The following is an 11512-nucleotide window of genomic DNA, read 5'->3' on the forward strand; positions in this document are numbered from 1 at the left end:
TTGTGCCAAACACGAGATACAGTCTTTTGTAGATTGTTATGCTGGGTATCATCAGGTACTGATGGATGAAGAGGACGCCGAGAAAACCGCCTTCACCACGCCTTGGGGCACCTACTGTTACCGGGTCATGCCATTTGGTCTGAAGAATGCTGGGGCTACTTACATGAGGGCCATGACTGCCATTTTCCATGACATGATGCACCAGGAAATAGAGGTGTACGTGGACGATGTAATAGTCAAGTCCAGGACGCAGGATAATCACATCCAAGACTTGAGGAAATTCTTCGAGAGGCTAAGGAAGTATGACTTGAAGCTAAATCCGGCCAAATGCACTTTCGGAGTTCCGTCGGGCAAACTTTTGGGTTTCATCGTAAGCAGGAGAGGAATTGAGCTAGATCCAACTAAGATAAAATCCATCAGAGATCTACCTCCCCCGAGAACGAAGAAAGACGTGATGAGTCTGTTGGGCAGGTTGAACTACATCAGTCGGTTTATTGCCCAGCTGACAAGCACGTGTGAGCCCATATTCAAGCTGTTAAGGAAAGATGCGGCGATTAAGTGGACAACAGAGTGTCAAGAAGCCTTTGATAAAGTCAAAGAATACCTTTCGAATCCCCCTGTCTTGGTCCCTCCAGAACCAGGGAGGCCACTTTTCTTGTATCTGACAGTCTTGGAGAACTCTTTCGGTTGCGTCCTCGGGCAACACGACATAACCGGAAAGAAGGAACAAGCAATCTACTACCTGAGCAAGAAATTCACCAGCTACGAGGCCAAATACACTCTGCTGGAAAGGACATGCTGCGCTCTCACATGGGTTGCTCAAAAGCTGAGACATTATCTCCAAGCCCACACTACATTCCTCATAAGCAGGTTGGATCCCTTGAAGTATATATTTCAGAAACCAATGCCTACTGGGAGACTGGCTAAATGGCAAATCTTGCTTACGGAATTCGACATAGTTTATGTCACTCGCACGGCAATGAAAGCCCAGGCGTTAGCAGATCATTTAGCCGAAAACCCGGTCGATGAGGAATACCAGCCATTGGATACCTACTTTCCAGATGAAGAGGTAAACACCGTAGAAGTGATCTCGGAGGAAGCTCATGTTTGGAAGATGTTCTTTGACGGAGCCGTGAACGCCAAGGGTATAGGGATTGGGGCAATTTTGATCTCGCCTTCCGGTCAGCATTATCCCGCCACAGCTAGACTTCGTTTCTTCTACACAAATAATACAGCTGAATATGAAGCCTGCATTATGGGCATGCATATGGCAATCGATCAGGATGTCAAAGATTTACCGATTATGGGAGATTCTGACCTGATCATCCGGCAAGCTCAAGGCGAGTGGGAAACTCGGGATGTCAAACTTATCCCATACCGACAACATGTGGAGGACCTCAGTAAGCGCTTTACCTCAATAGAGTTCAGGTACATTCCGAGGTGTCACAATGAACTGGCAGATGCACTTGCTACCTTGGCTTCAATGCTACCCTACCTGGGCAACGCCCACGTCGATCCTTTGGAAATCTAAATCAAGTAAAGACACGGTTACTGCAGTGTAATCGAGGCGGGATCACATACGCAGCCTTGGTACCATGACATCAAGAAATTCCTGAAGACGCAAGAATACCCCGAGCACGCTACTGGAGATCAAAAAAGGACCATTAGGCGACATGCAAGTGGTTTCTTTCTGAGCGGCGAATTGTTGTATAAGAGGACCCCAGACCTCAATCTCCTAAGATGTGTCGATATCGAGGAAGCGAGAAAAATCATGCACGAAGTACACGCAGGTGTGAGCGGACCTCACATGAACGGGTATGTCTTAGCGAAGAAAATCCTCAGAGCAGGATATTACTGGATGACCATGGAAAAGGATTGTTTCAGCTTCGTTCAGAAATGTCATCAGTGTCAGGTGCACGGTGATTTGATTCATGCACCCCCCACGGAACTGCATCCCATGTCTGCGCCTTGGCCATTTGTCGCCTGGGGCATGGACGTCATTGGACCAATTGAACCAAAGGCTTCGAATGGACACAGGTTTATACTGGTTGCCATTGATTACTTCACAAAATGGGTAGAAGCTGTCACTCTCAAGTCGGTCACTAAGAAAGCTGTGGTGGATTTTGTACACTCAAATCTTATCTGTCGCTTCGGTATTCCTGCGACTATCATTACAGATAACGCAACAAACTTGAATAGTCACTTGATGGGAGATGTATGTGAGCAATTCAAGATAACGCATAGGAATTCTACTCCTTATCGGCCGAAAGCCAATGGTGCTGTGGAAGCTGCAAATAAAAACATCAAGAAGATTTTGAGGAAAACAATACAAAGTTCCCGACAGTGGCATGAGCAGTTACCTTTTGCATTATTAGGGTACCGCACTACGGTACGCACATCGGTGGGAGCGACTCCTTATCTTTTGGTTTATGGGACCGAGGCTGTAATACCGGCAGAGGTAGAAATTCCTTCGCTTCGAATTATTGTCGAAGCAGAAATCGAAGACAGCGAGTGGGTCAAGGCTCGGTTAGAGCAATTGACGTTGATTGATGAAAAGCGGATGGCTGCAGTTTGTCACGGACAGTTATACCAACGAAGGATGGCCCGTGCTTACAACAAGAAAGTCCGACCCCGGAATTTCGAAGTAGGACAATTGGTACTGAGGCGTATTCTGCCGCATCATGAAGAAGCAAAAGGAAAGTTTGCCCCAAATTGGAAAGGCCCATACATCGTAAGGAAAATATTGCCAAGAGGAGCATTGTATTTAGGTGATATCGAAGGAAATGACCCCGACACAGCAGTAAATGCAGATGCAGTCAAGAGGTACTACGTCTAAATCATACTCCAGTGGTCCTGACACATTTGAAAATGGCGAAGATTTTATTCCCCACTACTCCCCAAACACTACCCAATCCTCTCTACAAAAAGAAAAAAAAGAAGAAAAACAAATCTAAAACAAAAAAGAAAAAAAAAAAAAAAACAAAATTTGATTGAGGCCTGAACTACGTTTGACTTGATTCCGAAAGGATACGTAGGCAGCCTCTCCCTGAGGTTCAGTCACACCAATAATAAAATCCCATTCACCCTGAAATTGAAACCGGGGCACGTCGAGCAGTTTAGAAGTTAGTATCATCTACCTCTCTTTACCAAGCACAAACCTTCAAATCAATTACCGAATATGGTGGGAAACCAATAAGCGTCACAAATGGAGACCAGCAACACTCTGAATTGAGAGAGATAAAATGAGAGAGTCTCGGCGGTGAAAACCTTCGGGCACCACGAGGCGACGGGAGTAGAGAAACCAAAATGAGAGAGCTTGTTTAGTAAAAACTCGCAAAGAGTGCTATCAAGCGATGACAGGAAGAGAAATGAGAGAGGTCAGCCAGCGAAAACCCGCAAAGGGCGCTGTTGGCCGAAAAAGAATGACACCACCCCAAGAAAGTTTCGGCAGAGTGCCCCCAGTTTGGAATCACAGATCCGTTCTGGTTCAGGAAAACGCAAGTTCTTAGAAGATCAGACGTCCAGTCCAAAGAGCATGTCATGTCATTTAAAGCCAGCGTTATCTTCCTCGGATAAGTCTTCCTCGTCCCGAAAAGGGTGTTCCTTTTCTGATTTGTTTTCCCCTTTCTTTGTTTCTTTTCGAATCCCTTTCGCATTTTAACCCCGAGTTCAGGACACACCGGAAAGGACAGGTGGCAGGTTTGTTTGCACGGAATCCCGTCTCAAGAAGGAAAGCACCTCATCTCGTTGATATGATTACCCAAGCATGATGAATCGTGACATTTGATGGTGTTCCGGAGTAAAGAAGAAAGAGAGAAATCTTGAAACCTTCCCCAGCAGGTCCACCTTCGGACAAATCCCCACAGAGTCTCCCCCTGTACAAAACCCCACAGAGTTTCTCTTTTTGTACAATCTCCCACAAAGTCTCCCACAATCCCCATTGGAATTTCGTCAGCACATCCCCAGCGAGTCCTTATGTAAATGTTCTCCAACAAGCTTACCCCAACAAACCCTGGGAAACCCGTTTTGAAACAAAAACCCAGCATACCCCACTTTACAGAATCCGCACAAAGAATTCACTTTGTAAATATTCCCCCACATAGCTTCCATTTGTACAAGTTCCCACTGAACACCTCCAATGAAACCCCCGTTGAGAACCTTCAATCAAAACGGGACAAAAAAAAGGGGGCCTCACGAGGCAAATCATCACAGAATCCGGAAATACAAGCCTGAGCAGTCTAAAGGTTTCGCCATTCGAATCAAATCAATGGCGGGACTTCGCAACAGAAGTAAAGACGCAACGGAGCAATTGGGAACGATCAAGGTCACCGAACCAACCGTCATTTCCGAACTAACAATTGTTCTTTGTCTGAGAAGTTGAAACAGGTGTTAATCCAAGACAACCGTGCTAGAAGCAGGTGTCGCCCAAAGAAGAAGGTACACGGGTACAAGAAACATTTTGGCAATAAGGAATTCACTCAAAAGGTAAGTTCCCGCAAAACTCCCTTTTTCCTTCTATTAAAACGAGAAAACTCAAAAATAGATCGTGTAGTATTCTCAAGCTTTATCCCCAGCCAATCAGCATTAGGGTTTTAAACCCTAAACTGAATTTTCCTTTCAATCAGCATTAGGGTTTTAAACCCTAAACTGAATTTTCCTTTTAATCAGCATTAGGGTTTTAAACCCTAAACTGAATTTTCCTTTTAATCAGCATTAGGGTTTTGAACCCTAAACTGAATTTTCCTTTTAATCAGCATTAGGGTTTTGAACCCTAAACTGAATTTTCCATGCAGTCAGCATTAGGGTTTTAAACCCTAAACTGAATTTTCCTTTCAGCCAGCATTAGAGTTTTAAACTCTAAACTGAGCTTTTTCATGCAATCAGCATTAGGGTTTTAAACCCTAAACTGAATTTTCCTTTCAGCCAGCATTAGAGTTTTAAACTCTAAACTGAGCTTTTTCATGCAATCAGCATTAGGGTTTTAAACCCTAAACTGAATTTTCCTTTCAGCCAGCATTAGAGTTTTAAACTCTAAACTGAGCTTTTTCATGCAATCAGCATTAGGGTTTTTAACCCTAAACTGAATTTTCCTTTCAGCCAGCATTAGAGTTTTAAACTCTAAACTGAGCTTTTCCATGCAATCAGCATTAGGGCTTTAAACCCTAAACTGAATTTTCCTTTCAGCCAGCATTAGAGTTTTAAACTCTAAACTGAGCTTTTTCATGCAATCAGCATTAGGGTTTTAAACCCTAAACTGAATTTTCCTTTCAGCCAGCATTAGAGTTTTAAACTCTAAACTGAGCTTTTTCATGCAATCAGCATTAGGGTTTTAAACCCTAAACTGAATTTTTCTTTCAGCCAGCATTAGAGTTTTAAACTCTAAACTGAGCTTTTTCATGCAATCAGCATTAGGGTTTTAAACCCTAAACTGAATTTTCCTTTCAGCCAGCATTAGAGTTTTAAACTCTAAACTGAGCTTTTTCATGCAATCAGCATTAGGGTTTTTAACCCTAAACTGAATTTTCCTTTCAGCCAGCATTAGAGTTTTAAACTCTAAACTGAGCTTTTTCATGCAATCAGCATTAGGGTTTTAAACCCTAAGCTGAATTTTCCTTTCAGCCAGCATTAGAGTTTTAAACTCTAAACTGAGCTTTTTTTTCTCATGCAATCAGCATTAGGGTTTTAAACCCTAAACTGAATTTTCCTTTAAGCCAGCATTAGAGTTTTAAACTCTAAACTGAGCTTTTTCATGCAATCAGCATTAGGGTTTTAAACCCTAAACTGAATTTTCCTTTCAGCCAGCATTAGAGTTTTAAACTCTAAACTGAGCTTTTTCATGCAATCAGCATTAGGGTTTTAAACCCTAAACTGAATTTTCCTTTCAGCCAGCATTAGAGTTTTAAACTCTAAACTGAGCTTTTTCATGCAATCAGCATTAGGGTTTTAAACCCTAAACTGAATTTTCCTTTCAGCCAGCATTAGAGTTTTAAACTCTAAACTGAGCTTTTTCATGCAATCAGCATTAGGGTTTTTAACCCTAAACTGAATTTTCCTTTCAGCCAGCATTAGAGTTTTAAACTCTAAACTGAGCTTTTTCATGCAATCAGCATTAGGGTTTTAAACCCTAAACTGAATTTTCCTTTCAGCCAGCATTAGAGTTTTAAACTCTAAACTGAGCTTTTTCATGCAATCAGCATTAGGGTTTTAAACCCTAAACTGAATTTTCCTTTCAGCCAGCATTAGAGTTTTAAACTCTAAACTGAGTTTTTTCATGCAATCAGCATTAGGGTTTTAAACCCTAAACTGAATTTTCCTTTCAGCCAGCATTAGAGTTTTAAACTCTAAACTGAGCTTTTTCATGCAATCAGCATTAGGGTTTTAAACCTTAAACTGAATTTTCCTTTCAGCCAGCATTAGAGTTTTAAACTCTAAACTGAGCTTTTTTCATGCAATCAGCATTAGGGTTTTAAACCCTAAACTGAATTTTCCTTTCAGCCAGCATTAGAGTTTTAAACTCTAAACTGAGCTTTTTCATGCAATCAGCATTAGGGTTTTAAACCCTAAACTGAATTTTCCTTTCAGCCAGCATTAGAGTTTTAAACTCTAAACTGAGCTTTTTCATGCAATCAGCATTAGGGTTTTAAACCCTAAACTGAATTTTCCTTTCAGCCAGCATTAGAGTTTTAAACTCTAAACTGAGCTTTTTTTTCATGCAATCAGCATTAGGGTTTTAAACCCTAAACTGAATTTTCCTTTTAGTCAGCATTAGAGTTTTAAACCCTAAACTAAATTTTCCCTTTTAGTCAGCATTAGGGTTTTTAAACCTTAAACTGAATTCTTCCTTTGTTCGGCATTAGGGTTTTAAACCCTGAACTGAACCTTTCCCCAGCTATTCGGTATTAGGGCTCCAACCCTGAACTGAGCATGCATATTCTCTTTCATCAATTTTATGAACTTCATGGTGAATAATTAACGAAATTTTCCTAGTGAAACTGGGGCAGAAAATTTCGTTCGTTTGTTTGTTTTTTCCCGCAGGTCTGACCTCGAGCCACATGGATCGAAATGACCCACGAGATGAATCCCAGTTCGGAATCAAAGAAAAAAAAAAAGACATCCCGAGATATCAGAGTGAATGGAGAGCAGATCGACTCCAACGTTTGACTAAGGTCCTAAACCCTGCCAATCGCGTCTCACTCAGTATCCCAGAGGTTGAACAAGTCGCCGCAACTCGCAAGCATCAAGATTCAGATCGGAGTCTACAAGCAGGATCAGCTAAGACCCAAGATCAAGTCGTAAAAGAATCATAGATAGGAATCTTGTAACTAGCAGTTGACATGCATATAAGTAGTTAGTTCAGTTTCCAATTTTCGTTTGGTTGTAATAAGGCGGTCAGTGACGTAGCAGTGACAACAACAACAGCAGTAGCAGCAAGCATTGCAATCCCATAGTAGTCCCAGCTACCAAAACTTCCCGAACTACATTGACCTGATTCCTGTTTAGCCCAGGATATGTAGGAAATCTTTGAAGTAAGATTCGGTCAGATCTTTCAAAAAACATGCTTCATACGGAGTAGTCCATAGGCAAAAATCGCTCATACACGCTCACTTTGTCTTTGCACAAAAACTCTTCGTGTTTCCGAACAAAGAGGGACAGCTGTGAGCACGTGATTTTTGTTTTACGCGACAATCGCTCCAAAAGAATTAAAAATGTATGTGTCATGCGTAATTTAAACCATGACCCGTTTGTTAGATGGAAAATTACAAAAATACGCATTTTTCTTTTGTCCTGATTTGTTGCCGTGTTTAATTTTGCCTACTTTTAACATTTTATCCGCGTGAAATAAATATGTTAAGTGTTAATTAGTGGTGCTTGGTTTTATTTAATTAGTTTGTGTATTTAGGAAATTAGAAATAAAGAAAAAGAAGACAAAATTTGTTGTAAAATGAATTTGGGCCGTGCCCATTTCAAAATCTGGAGCCCAATCGAACAGCCCAAACCCCCAGTCCGAACAGCCCACCCCCAGGACACAAAACGACGTAGTTTAACACCAAAACTACGTCGTTTCAAGGCCGATCCATCTCAACCATTCAAACCAAACTAATCCAACGACCAAGATCTCACACCCCGTACCCACTAACAAACCCGACCCGTCTCACCCGGACCGAACCCAAACCCTCAAAACGACACCGTTCCATTTAAGCCTTCAGATCCAGACAGTAGATCTAGATTGATCTAACGGTCGAGGTTCACCCACCCACTAACTATATAAGCCCTTCACCATACCCTGCCCCCCTAGCTAACACCCCTGTCTTCGTCTTCACCGAACCCATCCCTTTCAAACCCTAGCCGCCCCTGCACACCTTCACCAGAAACCCGGCGGCCTGAACGCCGGTGACCTCCACTTGAACACCATAGAACCCCCTCACCACCCTGAACATAGACCTGTTAACCGTTTGGTTCGAATCACCCCCCAGGTCCTCGAATCTTCATTTGAAGATTCGAGTCAAAACTCGATCTAACCCAACCAACCCCAGTTTCATACCAGACACTCCCCGGACCCTCCTCGTGACCAAACCATACTTGGTTTGGTCCGAATCTAACCAGGGAAACACGAATCCCAGATCTAAGTTTTTGAACTCTAGTTTTCCCTGTGCATATTCCGTGTTTTGTTCAAAACGAAGAGATTAAGGTCTAATGGACCTTAATCGAGGTGTTTCTCATCCGAGAAACACTTCGTTTAAATGTCCATTCAACCTTAAAGAAGGTCTGTTCAAACACCAGTGGATTTTTCTGATTTGTTCCTTAAAAAGATTTGAGGTGAGTCTTGTTTTCTTTTCTTTATTTTTGTTTTATTTCGTGTGATTTGTTTTTTAAAAAGGGTTCTGTTCATATTTGTTTTGATTTTTGTTTGTCCACTTTGCTTAAACCTCTGTGTTTGTCTAAATCCCCCCCTCTTATTCTGATAAGGCATGTGTATTGGTTGTGTTTCGAGTTTGTACTGACTAGCTAACTCCTCAAGTGCATCTCTGCTTAGTCAGTATAATTCAAACCATGTATCGATACTTTTAAATGTCGGATTTTTGGTTACGATTGTGTATGTCAATGCTAATATAGTCGAGTCGACATATGTCGTCAATTAGTTTCAACTGTCTGAACAAAGTAAATCGATTTGCTTCTGATGAACATTTGCCTTGAGTCAATTAAGAACCAGCTTTGTTTACTTATAGATTATTTGAATTGATCAGTTAATGTAAAAAGGATTGTTTATGTTTAAATTCTGAATTGGAAGGCAGGTGCACTCGTGCACAGCATGTGCATTGGTGCACCGCATGTGCCTTGTGCACAACCTGTTTTTCTGCATAAGAAGGCTTTTAAGTTTTAAACAATTTGACAGCATATGGTGTCAGGTATATTCTGCCGCCCATACCTTGCTTTAAGTTTAAAAAATGTTAAACCTTTTAAAAAGTAAGTCTGCCAGGGAATGTTGATGGGGTTTAAATATTTAATTAGCTAAGTTGGAATTGAAATGGAAGGCACATGGGAGGGGCACTGGGGTGTTATGAAAACAGGCTGTTTAAAAGGGATGGTGTTGAGGCCTATAAGAGGAGGAGGTGAGGAGACAAAAGGGGGGGGGGGAGATACAAAAAGAAAACGGACTTTGAAGGTTAAAAAAAGAAAAACACACTGTGAAGAGTTTGGACAGGAGAGCTGAAATACATACAAAATAGATACACATAAATAGAGAGAGTTTAAGGGATAGAAGGGATACAACCAACAATCAGAAGCTTTTTCCTCCTATTATTATTGGGTTTCAGTTGTTCAACCTGTTCAAATCAATTCTGATTCTTTGAAACTCCAGTTGTGTCTATTAGTCGAGTGTTTTCATTGGTTTACTATTGGTTTGGTCTGTCTGGATTTCTGATTCTATTCCACTGGGTGTTGCTGCTATTTGGCTATTGCTTTCTATTGGCCATAGTTGCATCTCTGCACTCGAGCCTGTTTCTGGCTGTATTGTTTTGCCTGCTGCTATTCTGCCTTGTTGCTACTGATAGTGCTGTTACTGCTGCTGCATTTGTTCATTGTTACTCTACTGATTGCCCTTTTCTTCAATTGCAAATATTCCCAGGTACACAACCTTTGAACCTTGTATTGTTGAAAGTTTGAAGTTGAAGCAGAAATAAAGAAATGAACATCAGTTTATGTTATATCACTGGTGTAAAAAGATAGTTCGAATGTTAGTTGGGCCTGTATTTTTACTGCGAACTGCAAATATTCTGTATAAACTAGCATACATTCTGTTTAAGATGAACTGTTAGATAGCATGGTTCAACAGTAATGACAGCATGACATAGACAACATGTTTTGATTTAGTATATATTCAGTTCAGTATAACACTTGTTTGGTTTAGTTATGACTGTATAACATAGAGTCATGGTAAGCACTTGTATGTATTTTGCCTAGACCACTGAATTGACAAAACTGTGGTGCTGGGTCCGGGATAAATGTATCCCAAACAAACTCCCATACAGTCACATTAAGAGTCTGGCTATGAATGCCAGTTCTCCTGTCAGTTTATTCGTTCCAATGCAGGTTCGATACTGGGTTTCGGTATAGATTCTTTGTTTCGAAATGATGTGATGATTGTTGAGAAAAACTAATAATCATTTTTGAGTTCAATTAGTAGTAATTTCCCTAATAAAACAGCCGATTTCGTTTTATCAATTTCAAATAGGTTAGAGTGTTAAAAATAGAACTTGGAGGTCGTTAAACATAACTTAATATATGTTGTTAGTTTGTTTGCAATCTCACTTAGCGAATTAATAAGCATATTCACTCGATGAAGACAAAGCATGCGGTAACCCTCACCTCATGAACAATCAATCAGGTAATCAAACAAGTTTAGGTTCGGCAAACATAATAAGGATTCAGTCCGTATTTGTCCAAACCCGCAAAATTCGGCATCATCCTTCTCTTTAAAGATAAATGTAGTAGAAATGTAGTCATTGTAGGGTACCCTTCTAAAATAATGAGACGAGCCTCGCCGAATAAAAATGCAAATTGCGGGGCCCTCAATAATTGATCATAATAAATACTTAGAATTTGGGACGGGCTGTTTAGTGAATTCCACTGCCCTCCCCAAAGACAATAACGCGTTAGATTCTTTAGGCGCGACTTAATTAAATTACATTCTTAAATTCGGGTGCGCATTTATGTGACCCAAATTCAAATCTCAACGGAGTCGAAATGTGTTAACAACTACGGGTGCATTGATTGTGACGTGGTTCGAGATGCATTTTCACGACATTGCAATTCTATAAAAATAAATGATAATAATAAAAGCGGTTTAAACTTAATAAAAGCACGTAAGTCACAACATGTACTTAAATCAGATATTTAGACATTGTAACAATTTGAGCGACCGTGCTAGAACCACGGGATTCGAGGGTGCCTAACACCTTCCCTCGGGTCAACAGAATTCCTTACTTAGAATTTCTGGTTCGCAGACTTCATT

The sequence above is a fragment of the Nicotiana tabacum genome, chromosome 22 (genome assembly GCF_000715075.1).
Source record: "Nicotiana tabacum cultivar K326 chromosome 22, ASM71507v2, whole genome shotgun sequence".
Lineage (NCBI taxonomy): Eukaryota > Viridiplantae > Streptophyta > Magnoliopsida > Solanales > Solanaceae > Nicotiana > Nicotiana tabacum.